The 24,523-nt window shown below is 38.5% G+C and overlaps 1 protein-coding gene and 1 long non-coding RNA gene across 2 annotated transcripts in view; both read right to left on the bottom strand.

Moving 5' to 3' along the window:
- The window catches only part of AGBL4 (AGBL carboxypeptidase 4), an 849,283-nt gene that overhangs the window by 358,139 nt on the left and 466,621 nt on the right, over positions 1-24,523 (bottom strand). The gene's annotated exons all lie outside the window — the stretch shown is intronic.
- Positions 22,029-22,772, bottom strand: LOC122181127. The gene is made up of 3 exons (XR_006179354.1): positions 22,552-22,772; positions 22,406-22,473; positions 22,029-22,075 (listed from the first exon to the last, which is right to left on the bottom strand). It is a non-coding gene; the product is annotated as an uncharacterized LOC122181127 (long non-coding RNA).

The raw sequence follows: 24,523 nt of genomic DNA on the forward strand, positions 1-24,523 counted from the left end.
TTCATACATTTGCCCTAAGACTCTGCTACATCCTCGCTCACTTTCCCTTAATGTTTCTCTGTTCCTCAGAGGAACCAGTTAGCGATTAGTTTTAATAAAATTTTCTTCATTATCTCTGCTAGCAACTAGGAGGAATGCAACTGTTCATCTTCTGTACCACAGAGACTATAAAAATCAACATGCTCCATTTAAATCTTGTCCTACTTACTGACTTCTCCTAGTTTTTTTTCTCATATGACCACCAAAATAAAAAGCCTGTCCTGGCTATCTGGTAACATCTGACTTCTGAATGAAATTCCTTGCCATCAAAATCAAACTAGGACACTTGTTGCTAACAACAGCATCCTGTCGGCTGCTCTTATCCAGGGGGTCACCTGCCCTCCTGGTCAGTTAGAGCCCATGCACTTCTGTCCATCGACCTCTTGCCTATTCTTGATCTGAGCACAAAACTCAACTCAAAAACAATTTGACAGATAAATTCTAAGAAACACCTCAGTAATAATCTCCTGAAAATAAAAACGATGGAGGAAAACTCTTTTTCAGTGTTCAGAATGAATGAGGTTTAACTTATTCTTCCTGAAGATCTAATCATCAGGTTCTGCTATCATGTGCTTTAATTTATCTATTACTGTATAGAATCTATTCCTGTTTCCATTCACTTCAGCAGAAGCTGGCTGGGGTGTAAGATCTTAATGTCCATGAGGAAGAAGGAAAATATCCATGCAGCATCAGCTAAGCTGGCAGAGCACCGTATATTATCTGTAACAATTTCAATGGGTCACTTGTTCCAGCAGCACAGGAGATCACATTTTTCAGATCTGATCATTTCACATGGATGACAAATGGGTCTGAACCCGTTTGAGTTCTGAATCTAGATGTGTTAGGCACAGAGGACTGTGCCTGACTCACCAGCCAGAAGGCTGCAGTAAGCAGCATTTGGGTAAATGAATCAGAAGTTCATTCCTTCCTGCACGTTCTTTATTCACTTTCTAAGTGTTTAATACAAGCTTTACAGTAGTGTTTTTGTTTTGCCTAATTCTTTTTAATTTCCCTACACTTCACTTAGCTGCATTTAATTCATACAATATAAAGTATTAGGTTTGTGTTTCCCTTTGGGCCAAGTCATAGTGCTTCCAGGAATCATTAAGGCACACATGAGTCTAGCAATGTAAACGTACTTGTAATATTAAAAGGACTATTTAACTAGAGCAGTAACTGCTCATTTCCTTTTCAGATTTGTCACAGTTCAAATGCTAAAAGCAAGTAAATGCTATATTTTATCACAGACATATTATTCTATTATTCTGACATTTGCTCAAATAATCTGTTTTGTTTTTTATGACCTTAAGAGAAATAATTGCTTTACTAAAGAGGGGAATACGTCCCTTTGACTTTTAAAGAGCAACAGATTTTGGCATGGTTCAGTACTAAGACATTCTTGCACAGTTCTGCTGTAATTAGTTTTCCTGCTTTAGGGATCTTTTTGAGACTTCTTACTTTATTATAACTATGTCATCTTTTTACACTGAAAAACAGTCGCTGTTCGTATTGTAAGGAAAAGTACGCTAAGAAATGAACAGTAGAGTTTTCAAGTGCTCATCCCACGTATTGATACAAAAGGATGCACTCTCTAGTGTCAGCATACCAATGTCACAAAACATTTCTGCAGCGCTGAAATACTCGCTAGCCCTTGGTGATGAACAAAAGTGTCCGTTTTAGAAGAACTCTAGAAATGCAGGTGGCTAGTTCTAAGCAAAGTAGGGCAAGAGGAACATCCTGTTAGACATTGCACGAATGCAGGGGAAATGTCACTAATCTGATATCTCCCCTTCTCTAACTGCTCTGAGGGGAAAAAAATCCAGCATTGAATATTCATGCATAAATCAAATTCCATGTGCATCATTCCTTGTTTCTGTGCATTTGTTTTCCTGACTTCATTTTTAAAAGGGGGGCATGCCTTGGCTTTGTCCCTGATGCTGAATCCTTTAGTTGTAGTTCTTACACAAAGCCACAGTTCTGCAGTAACACTCCCTATCCCCAAGTCAGTGTGTTCTCTTTAAAACAAACCAAACAAAGCCGCCTACAGCCCTAGCGAACCGCTTAGTCACACTGAAGCACTGCAAACCCACCCAACAGTGACATCCATCACGTTATAAATATCCCATTCCCATTCTCTAGCAGATGGAGCACAGCACTTGCTTCACTAATCAGCAGAATATAATTCACCTAAACTCAAACACAAAACATTCTTGCAAGAGGAAATTACTCAAATTCACCTAATGTTTTTCTGAAGAAATGCAAAGCACTGAGGGTAGCGTATGCCTTTGCTGCTGAAAGCTCAAAGGAAAATGCTGAAAATTAGTGAAAGACAATGAACAGAAAGCCCCATATGTTGTGGGGGAAATGAAGAACATGCTGTAGTACATACCACATTATCAAAATATAATCAAACATAAAATGTTTACTCCTAAAACTTGGTAAATCCAGCAGGCATTAGAAATGGAGCTGTAGTTCGCACCAAAATATTTATTTGTACTTTCTGCCTGTTCATGTACTGATAAGATATGCAGCATGCAGAGATGGGGAGCAGCAAAGAAAGGTGGGGAAGCACTGAAAATAAGATTAAAAAAATAGTTTGATCAATATTGTTGATTTAGAAACACAATAGAAGGCTAAACCAGCAAAGTAAAAAATGCAGAAAATGGACTGGCAAATGCACACAAAAATATTCATTTTGTGTTCTTTTCTGTTTCAAGTCTGATTCCAACTTCTCAATGCGAGACTTTGGCAAAAAAGTGTGGCAACCTTTTTGTTCTTTCTTCCCTCAGTTCTCACATTTCTGTACCAGGTCACATCTATAGACGCTCTCAGATGTTCAAGACTAAGTGAGCATGTGAGTTCCTCTCATCCCAATCAGTACCTGATATTCTGAAATCTCATGACTAAGGCTTCATGTCCCCAATACACAGGAAAGTCATCAATAGTGGTAATTAAAATACAAGTTTCTTCCCCACTTTACAGCAGGTGAGACCATCTTGTGACCCCCCCCCCCCCCACCTGGTGGGACAAACTACATTCCGGTAAAAAACATGAACTGTAATAGCATCAAAAATTTCTGCAAGTAGAATATTCCTAAAAGCACAGAGGTTGCCTTTGACCTTGAAAGGGGACTACAGAGAACAAAACTATATAAAATTCAGAAATCAGGAGCCTGATTTGATTAAGCCATACATCTGAGTAACTGGAGACTTTACAAAATCAGCATTGTAATATGTATGCATGCACAGACGGCTCAGTGGAAGCTTGCAGCATGTGATACTTGGGAAGTGAAGGTAATTCCACCTAGAGGTGCGCTCAAGGCCAATTTACAGCACCGTGTAAAGGTCATATTTTATTTAACTGAAAATATGGCATGAAAAGAGTTACCTTGCCTTACCCAAGGAACTTCTGAGCAATGATTTATCAGCTTCTTCCCCAGTATTCGAACGAAAACACCTACTGGAAACACCATTCTACCTACTGGCTCATTATCTTACTGGGACTGAGAAATTAAACTGGGTTTCATACACAGCTTGTGTGCATCAGAGTGTACACTCCTACCTAGATTTCAGTGTTTTTGAGAAACTGACACAGAACTTTGATTTTCTTATGTAATCAAAAATTTCTATAGCAATGGAGGTTCTGTTATCCCATTCATCCAATCTTGATACAAAAATAATGATAATAAAAAAAAAAACTAAAATGAGTCTGATGCTTAGAAAGAGCCAATTATTCACAAACAGACAATCAGGCAACATTGAACCACAAGAAACCTTTAAACTTTGGAAATGAGAGCGAGCTGAATCCTGCCTCAGGCACGCTGTGTTAGCTGCCACCCTTGTAAATGCTGGTGGGATAAACTGCCACCAGACTGGAAATTACACTGAAAGAGCTGGAGGGAGAGATGCAAGGGAAGAGCAGGAACTCTGTAATGCTTGGGTGGGAAAAAAGGTCAACTCTGGTGTTGGGGAAGGAACAGAAGAATATTTCTAAATGGCTTCTGTATGCATATGAGCTTTAACGAGTTGGGTATGAAGCTAAAGGGCCAAATTATGTATTTTGAAAGAGTTCTAAATGAAGGAACATATGTGTTAACATATTTCAAGTGATATGTTTTAAAAACATTATCAAGCTTTTATGCACATGTTGCATCGTTCAGCTCCTAAATTTTGCTGCAAGATCTGTGGGAAGAGATAGCCTGCTTTCCTTTGATTCGCAGCCTTGATTTTGTATGCTGCCTGAACACAGTCCCAAATGTGCTCTCTGAACAAAATTAACCCCTGATGGGCAATCACACAACACATTCACACAGTATCTTCTGTTTCAGTGATACAAAGTTATCTATGACATTTTCCTTCATCGCTTGGTAGATCAGCAATGCTTATTCTGCAATCAGTGACACTGCACTAATGTCAGACCCAAACTGGCCTCCACAGTGGTTATGTAGGTGACATTTTTCCTAACATAGTACACAAAATATATAATACTACATAAGCAATATTGAGAAAATTTATATATGTGTGCACAGTAATGTTTTAAGGCATTTTACATTTATTTTTCAACTTCTCCATATGATCTGAAACAACCAGAGACCCGGAAGTGTCAGTGGGTTGGGAACCTCTTTACCCAGTCCCCATGAGCATTAACACTTGTTCAGTGCATCCTCAGCCAAACGTCACAGATGCAGAAGGTATTCCCCTACAAAAAAAAATTCTCAAGTCGATCCTAAAGAACACTGACACACACAACTGGTATTTGTACCGAGCTTTTCAGCACCAATTATGGAGATCAAGGGGTTCTTTGATGACAGAACTCTACGAGCCTGACAGGTATTTACTGTACCAGTCAAATAAAAGACATCTGAGAGCTGCAAGAGCACAAACGCACAATGACAGCATGGAGAACGCAGAAATTGGCAACGAAACTTCCCAACGATTTCAAAATCCAACATGATTATTACAGATTTGAAGATATAAATAATGCACCAGAAAGCCTTGCTCCAGTCTGAATGCCGCCCTTGCATTGTCTTTAAATGGATATTTGTAATAAAAATATCTAATTTACTACAAGGTGATGACGAGAAGCTTGAAGCTGATGTGTAGTGAGTAGGTTTGTATAGAGAAGTTATGGTTACAGCAAAGGCAATGAGTGCTTCACATCAGGAGTTGTCGTAACACCACAGGTTTTTCATTGCTAGGGAAGAAGAATCTGAGAACTGAAAATGGGAAGAGAAGTGGTAACAACATAGTTAAGGCATGGAGATTCTGGTTCCTGTCCTAATAATTTCTGTTTTAGTGGAAACAGAATCGGGATCTTATTTGTCATTTTCATAAGTTTTTTTTTGTTTGTTTGTTCAATCAGTAGGAAGTTTCAGTTGGTACACGAGTGAAAGTAAGAACTTATGAAAATAAACATGAAACAAACTGAATGCTACACAGGCCTGATGTACTGAGGCTTGATCCTGTGCCACAAAGCTTGGCAAAGCCTTTAAGAAGTACTACTGCACATCCCCCTACTCCACCCTGCTCCTTGAGCAGAAGTGGCCAGCATTGGTGGGACCTCTCATTGTCACATAGGAGAAACATTCTCTCTCTGGTAGGATCTGTGTTTACATACCCACAGCAGTCCAGAGATACTCTCTTTAGGTTGCTGACAAGGTGCTGAGATGCTTGTTAAACGCACAGGTGAGCATACATGCACACGCATTTACAGTAATGTTTCAGCATTCAGCTCAAGACATTCATCATACTTGGGGTAAACTAGACAACAATTGCTGTATTTTAGATGCAGTGACATCCCATTATTTATTGCTTCTAAGTACCAGCATCCTTTCATCAAGCTCAGCTAAACACCTCTGCTGCTGGATTGAGAGAGCTCCTCACCAGTCTTCTGTCACAACACCTAAACGCTGCCATCTCGCCACATCTGCTGTTTATTCCACAATCCTTTTGGCTCCCCCTAGCAGAGAGCACTCCCCCACCTTAGGAGACCTGAGAAACCTTGTTCTTCAACACGAAACTTAAAAGGGTTTGTCAGTCAGATGGATGAGCGGTTCATAGCAGCTAAAATTACTGCTGTGACAGCATTACCTGTTAATTGTGTACCCGCTGATAGAATCTCTTCTTATAGTTATATATGCACCCTCTTTAGGAAGCAGCCAGTTTCACTAAAACATCATTAATATAATTAATATATTTCATTACCTTTGTTCTGCTTCAGTTATTTTTCAATGAAAAAGCTGAATAATTTCAATAGCTAGGAAAAGAAATAATGTCAACTTGAATACAAAATTTCTTCATTATGATTCCTGAACCTGATTTCCAGTGCAGAAGTAGAATGTATTCATCAGGATGATGGCAAAAAGGGAAACAATAGGAAGCCTTTGTTATTTTAAATAGTTAAGTTGTTACACAATATGATGGACTTCTTCTGTTGTACCTTAATGGATAGTAACACAATCAATAAATGGCTGTAACAATTTCGTTCTGCTTCACCTGCTGTAATTGAAAAATAACTCAAGCAGAACTTTGGAGTAGTTTGTGATGTATATTTTATCTTCTGACCTTTTTTTTTTTTTTTTTTTTTTTTTTTTTTTTTTTTGATTAAGATAAAGATTACGCTTTAGTGAATGGAGTAGGTGTAATTGTTATTACAAACACCTTTCAACAAGCTGTCCTACTCTGAGAACAATCCTGCAAGGCTACCATACAAGGAATGAAATCAAGAGGAAAAAACATGGATCTGAGTGGCACGAACAAGAATGTCATTGGTACAGAGAGGAAATAGGAAGGAATGAGGTCTTGACATTTGCTGCCTGAGACTACTCAAGCTAGAATGGGCACCACTCCTTCTATTAGAGCTGAATAAAAGAAAACTATTGGACTAAATTCTGATTATTTTGCTTGTGAGAATAGGAAGTAAATCAAGTAATTTCAGACTTCTTTTTTTTTTTTTTTTAAAGCATGCATTGAGAAAAAATACTACTTCAGTTGTTTTTTTTTCCACTCAGTTGCAGTATTAAAACACAGGTATTGCAATTATGTCTAAATAATAGCGTATAAGAAGAGCTTCTGTAAGAGAATCCATAGTGGTGATGCATTAATCACAAGAAGGACTGTAAATTACAGAAATTTGGAATGGAAGTTACATTTAAAAGGAAATGTGGAAACAATTAAAAAGCACTCGTCTTACCTGCAACATACGGTTTAGGTGCATAGGAAAGATTAAATAACAATAAAAATTAAGAAGTTAATTCACTTGGGAGTACAAGCTCATTGGTGTCGTGAAGTAGCCATTCCTGACTGCACTCCGTATGCAGAGAACCAAAAGTGTCTGAGAGCCTTCATGGAGTGAGATGCCCTGGTGACTGGTGGGAAGAGTTCCCACTTACTCTCTTCATCAGTTGTTCATGGTTTTTTGTATGTATACACTGCTGCCCTGTATTTTCCAATGGAAGAAAATAAGGCCAAATATGCCTTCAGCTTAGAGCAGAAGGGCAAGGGAGACATTTGTCTACAAGTCCTAGATTTATCCTAAAGCAACATTTTTCATCACCAGCCTGAGCACACTCTGGCCTTCACCAGTGAGTTAAGTTCTGCTGTGCTCTGAGACAACTGCTGGAGACCTCTTGGCAGAAAGGGGAGGCCTGATCAAAGAAGTGTTGGAATTTAATGGTTTCCAGGTATGACCCCAAGTTTAATGGCAGGAAGCTTTGTTTAGAAGAAACAATAGCAGTAGTGATTATATTTTAGTATTTCACACAGCCACCCTCCATCATGTAACATGTTTAAAGACAGAAGAGAGAATGATTTGCTGTACTGTGAACTAAATGCTATTAATGAGTAAGTCTGAGCTGAAGTAGCCAGTGAAAATAATTAGGCAATGCAGCAATAAATCTTAACATAAAAAGTAAACTAAAATACAGACTTGCCTGCTGTTAACTGATATAGTTACTTTTATAGTAACCTCTTATGGTAAACACTCAAATTCCCGTTTTCTGTTGAATTTGTCAGGCATCAATACTGTTTGTTTAAACAGTTTGCATTCCTTTCAAAGGAACATATTAAAGCATCATTTTTTGTGGGTTTTTTTTTTTTTTTTTTTTTTTTTTCTCTTTAAAGTATACTTGGGGAAAAATAATCCACTTAAAAAAGCCTTCCAAGCTAAACTCTTCTCTTTGGGCACTTCAGTCCACAGCAGTCTTATTTTCTGGGTTCCCTCACTGCTCACTTCCCTCTAATTAGAGCCAAGAGAATAGATCACAGCAAGTAACTTACTCAACAAATTTAGCTTCCTTTCTGCTCTCCAAATGTCTGCAAGCAGATTGCAATTTCCTCAAAATTGTTCATTATTCAAATTTACTGTATATATTTTTCCCCCTCTGAGTATTTCTCTATGGATTGATCAAGAACAGTTTGCTTTAAGTATTCTGTATTCAAATTCCCAGCTGCCTTCAGTAGTTGTGATTAAATATAGAAGTCATGTGATATCATTCCTGCTTCTCAAAAGCATAACTCTTTTTTAGACACCAATTTGGCAAAGAAGTTAAGCATGTGCCTAAAATTAAGCCTAAATGTTCTACACCATGGAAAGGAGACTATTCACCTCATTAAAGTTTAACATGCTTTTGAGCACTGCCTTGGATCCAAGCCAAACAGTATCTCCTCACCCTTAAACAACACAAGGAATTTTACTCATTTATTTAGAGCATTTGTTCCCATAGCTCCAATCTTTTACAAAATGTTTAACATACAGGACATCACCATATTTATTATTTGCCCCCACTGAATTTATCTCCCAGTCATGTATATTCTCAGTTACAATGATCCCGCCAGTTTGAGAAACTAAATAGTACTGTTCTAAATTCCATATCAAGGCAAAGGATTATTAACATTATTAACATTATTGTACAATACTATGGACTATGGCTCATAGAAAAATTTACTATTAGAGGACTACCAGAGGTCCTACAGCTAATACCCCACCAGCAATTACAACCCCCAGGGAGAGTGGCACCTAATGCATCTTAAACTTATAGAACATACAGTACTTACAGCACAGCCTTGCACTGCTATCTACTATCACTGCTCTATATAAAAAAAAGTTTATAGGAACAGGTTCACCAAACCAGAACACCCTAAGATCCAGAATGTTGTTCAATGGGCATGAACACCATTATGGTTTTTACATGATTCTTCACTTCTAGGCACGTCAGGATTATCAGATCCACAAAGTCTCTTCAGGTGGCTGGTATTTCAAAATAGCATCAAGTTGTAAGGAACTAAATAGTTCCATAAAAAGCCAATCAAATTCATTTTGGAATGCTCTTCCTAAAGTTATAAAATCTATGCTATAGATCTCACTTCAGGCCATATTAGATTTTCATTTCATTCAAAAAGGTTTTTCAAAAGGTTTTTCACATCCCTGCTGAGTCGTCCCGAAACTGCCAGATTTCCTAATAGTCTCTCCCCTTTCACAAAGTTTAGGTCTTATGGATCCATTCTTCAACACAAATGGACATAAGAAGAGGTGACCTATGATCAGCAGGCAATGTTAGCAGTCTCGTTGGTACTTCAAAAAATCAGATGATTTAATCAAAAAATTATTTCTGTTATAATGGGTAACAGCAGGTCTCCAGGAGGTTGCAGGAGAGTCTATTTGATAAAGTTTAACACCTTTAAGTTGTGAGAGTTCGCACATTTCATCTCATACGTCTGCACCAAGAGCCCAGTGCCGTTCCTAGCAGCCTGAGCTGCGAAGCTTTCTCCCATCCCAAGGCAAAAACATTTTCATTTGGTTAATAGCAAGTAAGATCTCTGAAGAACAGAAAAAAACACACCAAAACACCAAGTACTTCCAGTGCCCATTAATCAATAGGCATCACATCTGATCTTTCTGGTGCTGTCACCATGAACAGAAAGAGCAACGACCACAGGATTTACTTGGAGAAGAGATTACAAAGTGACTCAAAATGACAATTCACTGACATAAGATACCTTACACAAAAAACCCAACCCTCAACACAACTTTAAGGGCAGATAAACCTCGGAACCATTCAGTTTTTGATCTTGATAGCAGTGCTCAAACCCTGTTACAAAAAGTGCTTCTCACTGCATGGATTAGCATGTCTAAATTATCATATCCAGCACAATTCACCCAGACCTGGCATTTGATGCACGTGGTGATGGCAGTCCAAAGGAGGAGTCTCACTGCACTGTCCCAGATTCTGAGTTCAAATAAGCACTAATTTCCAAGCAATCTTAAATAAAAACACACACATGTAAAACAGAACTTGCAAATTTTAAAATATATTAGTGCATTCAGAGGATGACCAGGAGAGGGTGTCCTCATTGCCTTTCAGCAGTTCTGTGAGCTAAGAGGTACCCAGGCATTGAGCAAGTACCACTCCACTGAAACACAGAAATCCTCAGCTGGTGGGGTTTTAGATTCTGTCAGTAAGTAGGCAGGTTTGAGATAATCATCTAATGAAAAGGAAAAAATAAAAACAGAAGAAAAAGCTGATCTTTTTAAGTAAATACAAAAGAAGAGTATACAACCTTAAACAAAACTCACATCTCATAATTTCACTGGAGATCTGGAAACGTGATGCTGGGTGTTACTTAACAGACTGTATTGCACAAAGTGCCATCCTCCAGCGTGAAATGCAGATTTTGATTATGCTGTCAACTCTCATTCACCATTTGCTGTAGCCTGTATTTCTAGAACTGAAAACTATTTATATAACATCCATTTATGTTGCACCTTGCATCCTACAGCATCCAAGAGTGCAAGCCCAACTGATATACTAACTCCATGCAGGGATTATTTCACCTGCCACTGAAGTGCTGCAGCTGCACCTGGGTAATCCTGCAGACTTCTTTATGAAGGGAAACAGCATCGGTCTGTATGAGATTGAAATGCATTGACACCAGCAGAAATGTAATTGCTCAGATCGTGATCTGGTGCTAGCACAGTGAGAGTAGCTGAGGACCATTACTGCATAACTGCTCTCCTGCCTAGCTTAACATTCTGCAGGTAACTTGCAGATTTTGAGGATAGTGCCCTAATTAATCTTCAAGTGCCTATTCATATCCAGCCTATAATTCCTACATGTTTGGAAGTGGTTTTAATAAAGTGCACCTATCACTTTAATGCAAAAACTAACGATACAGCAGATTTCATCTTCTGGAAACCAGAGTTTCTAAAACATATTTTGGTAAAACCTTTGGCAGCCCGAGGTCAGGCTGCTTTAATTGTACATCAGCAAAGAAAAAAAGGACTAGCATATATTCACACCTGAAAAGGCCACCAAAAAAAGGAGAAAAATGCAAGGCTGGGGCAGTAAATTTTTTAATGCTTATCAGCTGCAGAAAGGTATCCACATAATAGACTTCACAGGACAAATTTATGGTTCTGCAAATGTTCCCTTCATTTAAATCAGCATTTCAGTGACTTGATATCTGCAAATCACCCTAAAATCCTGATGGGCTGCAATACTAAATGCCACAATGGACCATATAACGTTCATTCTTCCTGGTAAACAGGGAGGAGGATCTATCATAATGACACTGAGGCCCTTTGAGGAGCCCAAGGTCTGGCAATTATGCATATGAAGCTGAGTGTTTAAGTCCAATAATGGAGCTTTAGTGATGGATGGATCATCCCTTCCTGTACTTCTAAGATGCTTGTGATAGCTGAATTGTCCCCAAGTGGCACCCATAAATTTTGGCCTTTCAGAAAAGCCCACATATTGTGAAGGTATCACCCAAAGCCCTCATTAGTTAGACAGTGACCTTTGCTGCGTGACTATCAGGCAAAAGCCTAGAAAAGGCCTGTGTTCGATTAGCACTGCAATTTGTTCATTATCTCCTGACAGGAATTTGCAAGTGTCAAAGACAATTCTGTTATGAAAAGGTCAAGATCTGAACAGTGGGGGGTGGGGCGGAGAGGACATCACTCTTAGAAATTCTACCCCAGCACTAACAGCCTCTGCCTGAACCATCATGTGCATCGTTCCTGGGTACCAGGAGGCAGGAGCAGGTAAATCACAATTTCACATAATTCGTCTTCACGGGAGTTAAATCACTTCAGGATAAAAACAGGTTTTCTGCTTTTTTACTTAAAATTATGGAAATTGTTTCTGACAGCAAATTGCTCCTAATTAATTTACGGTCTCTGCTGGGAAAACGCACTGTACTGTTGATTTCTACCTTCTACAGACTTAATTATAAAAAAAAAAGCAAAATTTTCCTAAACTATTAACTTCTGTGCTGCCAGATTTAAGACTTATAAAAACTGCAAGGGAAGCTGGTTCTAGGTTACGCCATGTGCTCAGAAATAAATGTTACCCTCCAGTGTCATCCCAGAAGTATAAGGAGGATTATCACTATTTCAGAAGACTAGATTTAGTTGGGCTTTTTTTGAGGGCTACAAAGATGGTGAAGGGTCTGCATGCATAAGAAGCAGTGGAGGTACCTCAGTTTGTTCCTAGAGCAGAGGAGCTGAAGTGATGCCTTATAGCAGCTGTAACTCCTGGGGACAGCAATAGGACTCAACTCTGGGTCCACTGATCTCCAACGCACAGAACACAAATGACAAACAACTGGAAAAAGACTGGAAAGATGCAGAACTAGGAACTCACCATCTGATAAGATATAGACTGCAGCAATAAAAATTTCGTCAGCTCTACCTCACACGAGGGACTGTGCAGAAGAGCAGCATTATTAATTTGAGATAAGTGGGCATCAGATGTTTAGGGTTGAGGACCACCAACACCAAGTAAAAAGGAAGGAAGCAGAAGGACAGCGAAATCTTTGAATTAAAATTAGAGTCAGACTGAAGTGGATGGCCAAGATCAGGACGAGACCACTAGTACTAAGAGGAAGAAACATAAGAAGCCTCTGTTTTGAGCCACATGCAAGACCCTCCTGCACCTTGTGGACACAACAGAATAGATTGGAATCTGGTGGCTGAAGGGGCTGAGAGGGCATTTCTCCCAACATACAAAGACAAAAACATCCCCTTCTCTGATGCTAAAATCTCTGCCAGCTAGGCTCCAGCTGAGCCTTGGTGACAAAGTTCCTCATGGCAACACAGAAATGTAACAGCCATTATTCATTTCCCCCCTATTATTTTCTTGAGACACAGTCCATTCAATTACACTCTTTATTGGAATTCAAAAGTTGTAGCTATCTCCTTGGCAGCTGATGATAAAACCGTTGATAGTGTACACTGGCATTGGGCAAAATGTCAAAAGACCTACTGTACAAGCACAGAAAATTTGACCCACTTTTGTAATACCACAAGGGTCAGAGTCTTACATTAAATCCACTGGGAAAGCTTGGCACAAGCCCATTTGATCCATGATATTTAATTCTATGAGTCAGATTTACTCAGCTGCTATCATTTTCTAAGCTGTCCCCGCTGAATGATTCTCATCACTCATCGCATGAGAGAAAGTAGCAGCAGATCACAGAAGAATCTAGAAAACGCTCTAATTTTTTTTACATCACTCCTTCAGTGACAACTATGACATTTAAGAGGAAGGAGCAATTGGTGAATGCGGATTTGGAGCACTCTCCGAATTACCATCAGTGAAACAGCAGCGCAGGAACATGACGGATGTGCATGCTATTAAAGTACAAACATACATACTCAAGCTCGTTACTCTTTAAACCTGAGAGTGCAGAAAATGGAGCATTCAATGCAAACAATTCATATTCTCACACAGAAGAAAAATAGTAGCCTAAGATTATATACGAGCAAATTAGGAGTAAACAAACAACCCTGCAAAAATGTGAGTAGCTATTTAAAAACAAACAAGGAGCAAAAGATCATCATCAACAAAGAACAAGCAAAAAAAAAAACCAACAAACCATCCCAAGTCCTAAAAGCCCAGAAAAGCAAAATTTAGACAAGGACAATACAGGCACATGATAAAGGAGGCCAAATAACCTTATCTCTGCCCTTCCACTAACAACTGGAAAAACATAGTCCAAACAAAAAAGACAAATTATTTAATATCAGGATATGCAGAATTGCTCTTACAAGAACACAAAAAAAAAAAAAAAAAAAAAAGAAAGAAAGTAAAATTTGTTACTCAGCAATCTCCAATATTTCCTTTTTTTCTTATAAACAGTATTCCAATTTACTTGGCCTATGAAGAGTGGATTACTTCATTCTGCAGTAACAGTTTTTCTTGCCAAGTATTCATCAAGTAATGCATCTTTGCAAAACTTTTAAACATGTATCTTGATCTGAATTGTAAATAAAAATTCAAAACATTTATGAAGATGTGCTTGATGTCCTTCACTGTCTCACAAAGCAGGCAAACACCACAATCAGAAGTCATCTCAGAAAATTATAACCTAGGCACGCAGTCAGCTGGCTGAAATGTTGCTTTAGCTAACTGCCGCCATTAGAGAAAAAGCTCGAACTACATGACAGTACTTTATCATACAGCAGGTTCTACCAATTCAGCTTGAAAGGGAGCACTACTGAGTTTTGTACTTCAGAAAAAGAAGATAAGAATGTAGTAATTACAAAATGGAATATGTTGTTTTGTAGGAACTTCTTGATATAGGAAAACTTACCATTCCCATGGATAAAATGCAATATGAACAAATGTGTCATGAAAGATAATCTAGAACAGCATCAGTGATAACTACTGTGAGATTTCATCAGGCGGAGAAAACAAAAAATTCAACATGCAGTAGAAGGCTTTTATCTCAAAACAGACCCCCTTCAGCCTATAGCACTCCCAAGGAGTCATGGAATAATGGAATTCTAAACTAATAGGCTAATGTTAGTTCTCAGCCTGAAGAAAAGAAGGCTGCGGGGTGACCTAACTACAGCCTTTCTGTAAAGGGAGCCTAGAAACAGGAGGGGAATCAACTCTTTGAAAGGACAGATAACAGCAGGACAAGGGGAAATGGCTTTAAGTTGAGGAAGATTTAGGTTGGATGTCAGGAGGAAGTTCTATACTATGAGAGGGGTGAGGTGCTGGAACAGGCTGCCCAGACAGGCTGTGGATGCCCCGTCAGTGGAGGTGCTCAAGGCTAGAATGGATGGGGCCCTAGGCAGCCTGGTCTAATATCAAATGGGGAGGTTGGTGGCCCTGCCTGTGGCAGGGGGTTGGAGATTCACGATCCCTGAGGTCCCTTCCAACCCTGTCCATTTTGTGATTCTGTGAATGTTACAACTGTGACGGGAATAGTCAGTGAAAGTAAACAGCAAGGAAAATCTTGACTACTGCAATGAGCGCGGTTGTGGGACTGACCCAAAGGACATCTGGCAGCTTCAGATGATGCAGGACATGGCTGCCTGCCATAGAGGATGAGTAAATGGACAAGAGCATATTGCACCTGTTCTTGGGCTCATGCTGACTGCCAGCTTCATTCCAAGTACAAAATGAAGTACTGGTTATTAGCTATGAAGACCTCCGTGATCTAGCAATTCAATGACCTCAGAACATCAAACATGATGAATCTATTTTCTTGCGGTCTTATTATAGGGTAAAAGCTATCAACCTAACAGAAATATTCCCTGATACCAGCCCAAGCGTTCAGCATCCTCAGTGGCAACCTCCTGATTTTACATTGCTGGTGTGAACATCTCTGGACATGGTACTCAGTTGTCCATCGGAACATTTACTTCCTCCATGAGGGTTTCATTAGATGAGGCATCTTGGATTTGCATTCTCCATGGCATCAGTAGTGATTCCTCTTCCTTCAAAGATCCAACAACTTTTTCATGAAAACTTCAGCATAAGCAACACTTTAACAGTAATGCAGATGATGTTTGTTGAGTACGCACTATTTATTTAGAGTTAAGCATTTCATTTAATGTTGTGACACTTCAGTACTCCTGCAGCAAGCACCTCATAAATATCTGCAGCTATGAAAGTGAAGTGGTTAGATGGACCAGAAAGATTTAGGAAAAATGAGATTTAGGAATGAGAAAGAGCAGGAATATTGTTTGAATACAACAACAGATTTGTGTGAGACACAAAACAGAAGCTGTGCCTTCCAAAGCTCATGCAGGCTCTGACACTGAGTCACATCACATCAGTCTGTGAACCTCTGTTTGTTAATCACAAGAGATGAAAAAAAGCCAGTTCACCCCAATTCTTACATACGGGCCAAGGTTATGAACTGACAAGATACAAAATATGACACTAATATTGCCACCACTAGCATTTGTGAACAACCAGCTTTAACACAAAAATATTTCCAACAACCCAAATTCTATGTGTCAAAACAGCAAGTTAATTAACAACTGAAGACGCCATCCAATCCTTTCTCATGCTCAAGGGACATGACCCTTAGATTTCCAGTGTATTCCAGAGTATCTTTCCAAATGCCCTCCCCATGCAAAATTAGATTACCTGCTGGCCAATGATATCTCCTTTACCACTACTGTATGCTCTAAAAAGAGATATTTTAAGTTCAGAATTCTACTGACAACATAATATTTAAGGATTCTGTGTTACAGGTACAGAGATTGAAGCCAGAATGCTTCATAATTACCTGAAGTATCTTAAAGTGAAGTGCTAGGCTACCAAATTCACTAACTTGATCAAAATCCTCCAATGGTGAATCTTAATTAATTATCAACAAAAAGTCCACTTATAATAATTAAACTTTACGATAAATTTTTTTAAGATATTTCTTTCTGCCAGCACAAATGCTCCAGGACAATGCCAGTCTGGCAGACATCAACAAAAACACTCCTCCTTGAATTTGTCCTCAGTTTTCTCACAGGTTAAGGAAACCTCTATCTCCATTTTTTGTGTGGAGCATGCCTGCATGTAATAACACTTGAACTTGTTGAACTATTACAAACTATTAGATAAAAGATATTGGCCTGCAAAAATAATTTCCTTTATTCTTTATGAAAACAGGCAAACTATTCAAAGGAGAAACTATTAAAATATTTTCATCAGGGGAAAAAAAATTGTAGTGTGAGCTTACTACTTATTAAAGATCAAAAAATCCATACTTTCAAGCATACAATATTAATCTTGCTGTTAACAGAACTGTTTATTCCAAAGGGTGCATGGTATTGCTGTGCTCACAAGATATAAGATGACAAATTCATCAAATGTCAAACTAGCTGTTTATACAAAAGAAATAGAGCAGAGACAGGAACTAATAGGGCTTTCAGTGTGCGCTAGGTAAGATGCTTTGTCTCCAAAAAAACACCCTACAAAACTGAATTCCTTGTGCTTGTTTGTGGGTCAGGAGATAGTACCTCTATAGGATGAAGAGCAAATCTTGGGGAAGCAAAGTAGAGCCAGGCAAAACGCAGTCTCTGCCAGAAAGCTTTTTACACAGACCTCACATGCCTCTGCTGGAAAAGAGGTGAGAGCTTTGCATCTGGACACTGCAGCTGCCAAAGCCACCCCAAGAGTGATAGAGAAAAACATAGAGGAGGAATGCCAAGGGCAGCACAAACATCTCCGCCAGCATGAGAACGTGATGCCAAGTGAAGAGCACAATTGCATGCCTCCACCTTGGAAATGGCATGCCTGTTTAATAAAGGAAATTTGGATGAAGAAACAACTTGCCTGGGCATATTTTTTACACATTTTTAAACTATGGAAGAAGAATAAGTGACAAAAACACTCGCGTCTGCACCTATGGCAAGCCCAGAGGTAGTGTGAAAGCTGCCAGCATAACTAAATGAAATCTGCATTGATGCCAGCCACAATCCTCAACTGAGCAAAATATTGCAGAACTTGGCAGCTGGGTCTCTGCCATTCAAACAGGTGGAGAGGAGTACAAATGAGACCTTAGAATCGGGTGAGCACCGAGCCAAAGAATCAATGGATTGAAATGATAATGCCCGACATTGCAGAAAACTGTGGAAATAAAAGGGGGGATGGTGGAGGAGGGGAGAAGGAAAAAAAAAAAAAAGGACAAGAGAGAAGCTGAACCATGACGTAAACATCCAAGATAGGCCAGAAAACCTTGCAACTAAATAGGAAATTGATACTATACTTCCTATTTGTATTTAGATAGTAGACTTCATAAGGTCTAAAGCACATTGTTATTGGACTAGCCTCTGGACCAGACTGGGCGCATTAACTCCACAATTCACTAAAGATGCAATATCCGAGTTGTCAGGCATCTGTTTGCAAAAATACAGATTATTCCTTCCTTTGATCCCTGATAAACAAAAGCCTCAGATGCGCTTGAGAAAATATCCTCATCAATATTGAAATACTCACAGAGCAATCTACAACAGTCAGGGAAATAACTAAAATGGGAAAATGGAACATTTAAACTGCTGCCTTCCAGAACCATCTTTATAAGCAAAGGAATATGGAAGGAGTTCAGAGAACAGCAGTGAGTCAGGCAGTTTTTACCTTTAGATCTGCCATTAAACCACAGCCCAAGATGGTGGTGAATCAAAGTCACTTCCATCTGTGGACTGTTTGCTGGCAAATTGGTTTAGCAAATGTATTTGTGGTACCAGTGCCATTCCTTGCTGTCACAACTGACACTAATTAACACCCTTGCTGACAGCCCTGGGGAAAAGGCCAGAGGCTGAGTGAGCATTAAGGACGGCTTGAACCATTCTTCCTCTGGCTTTCTTCCTTTAGGGGAATTGTTGAGAGTTGCTGGGACACTGTTGGGCTGCCAGGGCTTGTTGAGTCTGCTGTGGGCACACACACTCCCAACTTGATTTTGAAGTATCTAGCCTAACTGAATCTCCATAAGTTTGTTCACTTATAGGAAAAACAAAAAAGTAATAACAACAAACAGAGGGCACAGTTTCCAAACAATGCTTAGAAGTGACCTCACAAAGCTAGAAATAATTGTTTGTCAGCATTCAGCATACACTCCATTAAAATTCAAAAAATAACCCAGTCCTCAAAATGTTTATGGATAAGAAATGTGTTCTGCTTATGCACAGGAGCATCTTGCTTCTAACACCGTTCTGGATGTGTTAGGTTACCCCGTCAAATTTTTTTAAGTCTGCCACTGAAAAGACCAGTGCAGTGATAAAACTGAGGAAATGTTCTCAGACATTATTAATGCACCAGCTTTTGCAGAAGGTAACAACCTTGGTGTGTCATTAAACAAGGTCTTCACACTCCCAAAGCTGATATTTAGTGTGTAAAAGAGTTGAGCCCTTATATAAATGAAGATTAACCCTGGAAGGTAAACCATGTTTATACTAACGAGGGAATGACTGCTACCAACTGAGAAGTCATCCAAACAAACGTGCTAAATGGAGTAGTATTGTTGGAGTAAATCAGCCTCTCATTTGGCTTTAATTCAGACTTCTATCAAGTAGCTTTTCTCCTTACAGGCCATTTAAGAAATCAAAACTAAACAGATGAATGAATAACAAAGCATAAAGAAACCCTTTTCATTGCATTCATCCACTCTCTGATCAAATTCTTTAAATGTTTTCCCCATCCCAACCAAATTATAAAAATACATCCTCTGTAGTGTTTGGTAAGAAGTCCTAGAAGTTCAAGCAGAGAAGAGAAAGAAATGTTTCATAAAAGGGAAGCCTCTAAAAATAATTCACATAGAATATATGATATTTCATTAATATATATATAAATGAAAGATAGTATTAGTGAGGAATATCAAGTCCTTGCTGAAGTGAGATGAATTGATTACTGAGAGTTACTCAGAAACAAAGTTATCATTAGAAGAACAGACTGGCATCTAGCTAACCTACTGCTTCATTACTAGCACCAATCAATGCCAATTGTTTCCTGAGAAGAAAATGCATTTGGCAATGGAGTACTACATTGTGCTGGGATACCCTGCATTATGAAGTCCTGATGCATGAAATGAAACATGACTTTTTTTTTTTTCTTTCCTCCCAGGCTGTAGAAAATATAGTGCATTAAATTGTAATATCAATTCAAATCAGAAAACTTTGAAAAAGGATTTGAAATCCTGTTTTGCAGTTTTAAAAGAGGAGACTGGTCCTAGATACTCAACAGTGCACCTGCAGCAAGCTATTCCCATACATCAGATGCAATGTAAGCAGACACTTTGGAATTGCTATTTAGTTTATCTTTCAGCTGGCAGAAGCCTAAAATATTGCATGTAACTTTCAAGGCTTGCAGTCAAACTGCAAGGTAGCAATGAGTGAATTCTTAGTAGACAGCTAAGCCTGTGATTCTGGCTATACTGGTCCTTTCTGAAAATTAACTGGCCTCTAAAAATAGTAAAACACTTCAAGGTGAAAAAAAAAAATAAATTAGAATATGAGTGCATTCAATTAACAGGTGTATTAATACATTTCTGAATGGTTTCACATCTGAAGATCAATAGTTGTGTTTAGCAAGGGCACAAGTCTAACCTCCAAGTGATAAGAACTAATAGCTACTAAACAGTGTTCAAACAATAAAACAATTAAGCAAAAACTTAAATGCTTAGCTTTCCACATGATGCATTCCAATGACAACCATTATTTTATTCTGTTAACAATGATTTTTCACTCACTAAATTAAACAATACCAAAAGTAATTCAATTTCAGAACATTTCTGGCGATACCCTGAGTTATAAACAAAGAAGGGAGATGGCAGAACCATTTGACAATTAGTTAACTGACAAAGCATTTATTTCCTCCATATGACATCCCAGGCATTTTAAGTTTTGAAGCCAGCCTCTTATCTACACATCTCACGCTTTGGCTCACATCACAGAGCATCCTGGAGCACACAAAATGGATTCCCCTCAGATGAAATCAAATCTGAAGATGTGCTCCAAACACCAGCAGACACCGAAGTCAGATGAGACCTAGTCCAAAGTAAAAACCTCAGAAACATACAGTAGAGGCTTCAACATCAACTGTTCTGCTCTAAAAATCCATTCCTGCCAGTCCACACAGTGTGCGAGTCTAAACATAGCTTTGGCAACATGATTTAGAATTAGTTCTGAGCATTTCTCTCTATTGTCACCATTCTGGTGCCTCTTTGGGTTTTCAAAGTAAGTATTTTCAGATATTTTAGTTGTACAGAGCAAATTTTGGTACTTTTCACTACTTGTTGCTGTGACATAAGTAGTGGTTGATGGGAAACAAAACAAGTACTGCAGGTTGTTTTAATTCCTGTCAAGGCTGCTTTTAGACTGCTTACATATGAAAATTTTAGTTTAGAAAAAGTTTCCAAAATAACACGGCCACTGCTTCACACTGCAGTTGACAAATAGTTCAGACTCTCTCTATATCCTCCCTGCTGCATCCCAGGCCCTTCCTTGCTGCCCTGGCAAAGCCTCTGTTTGCATACCTCCCTCTCCTGCTTTTCTTTGCATGCCCTCTCTTTGGATAAATCAAAACGATCCTTTTGGTTTCTGAGCCAAGACAAAATATGCATCCACACCAGGGATCTTTCTTTGGGAGCATCCCAAATCTTTGAATCCTTGTTTTTCTTTAAAATTACTCTAAAGTTGAGTAGAAGCAGCAGCTTATTTCACTGCATTTGCAAGAGAAAAGGGCTGTATGTATAACTTTTGAATCTGAACATTACTAGAGCAAGGAAACTCGGATATAAACTCCTAAGAAATGAATGCTTTTATTTGTGGAGCTTGCTGAGAGCACTACTATCCTTACAGGGATTCCAAATCAATCCTACTACAGGAGGTAACTGCCACTACTAATAAGGGTTTTGTTTGTAATTTGCTGTACGTTTCCTCAGGATGTCACTTTTCTCATCAGGCAAGCCTGCAGGCACTCACTCAACTCCAAACAATATAAAGTCATTAAATTCTTTTGCCTTGTTAGAGGGAAAGCCCAACTTCAAACCACACAAACAAACAACCAAAAAAAAAAAAAGCCTTGAAAAGCAGCAAAGCAACTTCAACATCATGAAAGCTAATTTTTCTTTTATGTTATTAGTTTAGCATTGTGAGTTCCCTGCTTCCAGTTTGACCTTTAACTTTGGTGAGACGCTGTCAGAATTCCACATCTAAAATAAGAGTAATATCATTTTGTTTCAGAAGCACGGCTGTTCTGTTCACTCCTTGTATCTTCATATCTTTTGACAACTTTTCCTTTTCTGGGACACTGAAATGTAGCCCAAAGATTTCCAGTCATAGTTCATCACATTGGACACTTTGTTCAAGGCAGAAGAGAAAGGTAACACAATAGAAATGTTATTTTTGGTAGACTGCTCAATGGCATTGCTGATTCATGTCTTTATCTTCTGTTTCCTACCCATCTTCCCATCTGTGCTATTAACTTCAGAGTACTTCAGCAGACAAATTATTATTCCTTACTCCCATATTACTTCTGTTTATGTCTTCTTTGTTTAACCCGGCGTGAAATATTTTAGCTAGTATACATGGTGTGATTGGTCACCTAAAAGTCAGGCAAGAATACACTTCTGAGTCTTACCTCTGTGTTAAAGCCACAATGAAACCCAAATTTTCTTCAAAGAATTCCACTATTCTGTGCACCAAAACCTAGTTCAAAACAGGAAGATCAGACAAATTCCAGACCAGGTTTTATTATGCTTCAACTAAGTGTGAAAACATACTTACTTAACCAAATAGAGTAGGTATGTAAGGATACTTTTCCATTCAGTATGACGGGAGATGGTAAGAAAGCTCTGCTTTTATCTGCATTCTCTCCATGTTGCTCAGTTCTCTATGTGCTGTTACAAAATCTTGTCTTCCTTTATCATGGCAATATCAGTGCTCATCTCATATCCCCAGACACATGGATCAGGTTGTTGGGATTGATGAAATGCCATTTTTGTGCCATTTTTGTATACCTAAACAGTTTATGGTACACACATATATTTTATACTTTGCAATATAATTAAAATACTCCGATCCAGTCTAACCACTTGCAAAACTATTCAGAAAAAGTATATATTTTTTTTTGCATATAGCTTTCCAGACTATATCTAGTTTAATTACATGTCAGTTCAGAATCCCAAGTTATTTTCAATCAACGATGCTCCATTAGGCAGACTTTGGGTGAAGTCTTGGCTTTAAGCAGAACTCTGTATTTTGCTATATTGAATTGCATATAGTGCAACCTGATCCAGCCAGTCAAGAGATCAAGGTTGTGCTGTATGACTAACTGCTCTACATCTTTCTCAACCACTCAACAGTGATGTTTTAATCACCAACAAATCATCATTAGAGATTTCATTGGGCCCACTACCGTGAAAAGAATCCCATTAAAAAAGAGCCCTACTGAAGAGAGATTCTCCCACGATGAGTGATTTGTGAGATGTGGCAGCTGACTGATCTTTAACCTATTTAATATGTTCTATATTTTAAAAAAGTTGTAAGGCACTAAATCAAACACCTTAAAAAGATCATGCAGCTAACTTTACCAACTAAATTTATAATATACTCAAACACTAAGATAAATTACTTGATAAATCCCCTTTATCACAAAATGCTGACTGCTTTTCATTCGTGTTTAACTTATGCAAACTAAACCTCCATAAGTCTTTTCATTAATTTCCTGGGGGCTGTTGTCAAAATATCAGTCCATGAGAGCCTGAACCGCACTACTTGCCCTTCTGAGTGTTTGCACAATAAAATGGTATCTCCCCATGTGCCAAACTCTACTCATTACTCATGACTTTGGGTCTCATGCGATCTCAGCTCTCCCAGGACTCCTGCCCAAGGAATGTCACAGCCTGCTGATTTGGGAGTATTTACCTGTAGCAGTGCTAAAAACAACATCCTTCTCGGTTACTACTGGACTTGAAAGCATTTCATCCCAAGATGAAAGAAACCAGAAGAAACTCCTGCTGAACACATCCGCCTTTTCTGCATCCTCAAAAAGAATTCAAACTTGTTGAGTTGTAAAGACTTATTGTATATTTGCAATAAAAGAGATGCTAGCAAATAAACTTGAAGTAGAAGTTTTAGCTTCATTGAGATGTTTCCTTCATTTCTATCACTTACATAAAAAACATAATCATAATATTCCCTCCTATTTAAACTTCATACTTATTTTTGTCCCCTATTTCTATTAAGGACGTATATTTGAGTTTTACTTTCTAACACTCTTGCACATTTCTGTTCAATTATTTCCTAGAAATTTTATACAGCTGCAGAAATTCAGCCCTTCTCAAGCAAACCACATTTGAGATTGTAATCATCTTCTCTTCAACCTTAATGAATATAAACTTGTTATGATGAGGCAACCACACACTGAAGCCAGTAGAGGCTTTTATTTATTATTGTATTTATCCAAAACCACGCGGTTTAAAATGCAGTTACGTGGCACTGGTTGCAACGCTTTTCAAATATAGGAAAAAAAAATAATAAAACAACCCAATGACCTTACACCTTTAGAAATCGAGTTCAAGCTCTATTTACACTAGTGGCAGATCCTAGAGAAAAAGAAAAAAAAAACAAACACATTTCAACTTGATTTTTTTTTAAATGAAAGCCATTTTACTGATCATCCATGCTGCTTTTTGCCAGTGTTTTGCTCGCTTTACTGTCTATTTTGAGTCTAGGACAACATAGCTACATCTGATTT

Source organism: Lagopus leucura, unplaced genomic scaffold (assembly GCF_019238085.1).
Source record: "Lagopus leucura isolate 7727_CA_CO unplaced genomic scaffold, USGS_WTPT01 Super-Scaffold_100009, whole genome shotgun sequence".
In the NCBI taxonomy this organism is placed as follows: Eukaryota; Metazoa; Chordata; class Aves; order Galliformes; family Phasianidae; genus Lagopus; species Lagopus leucura.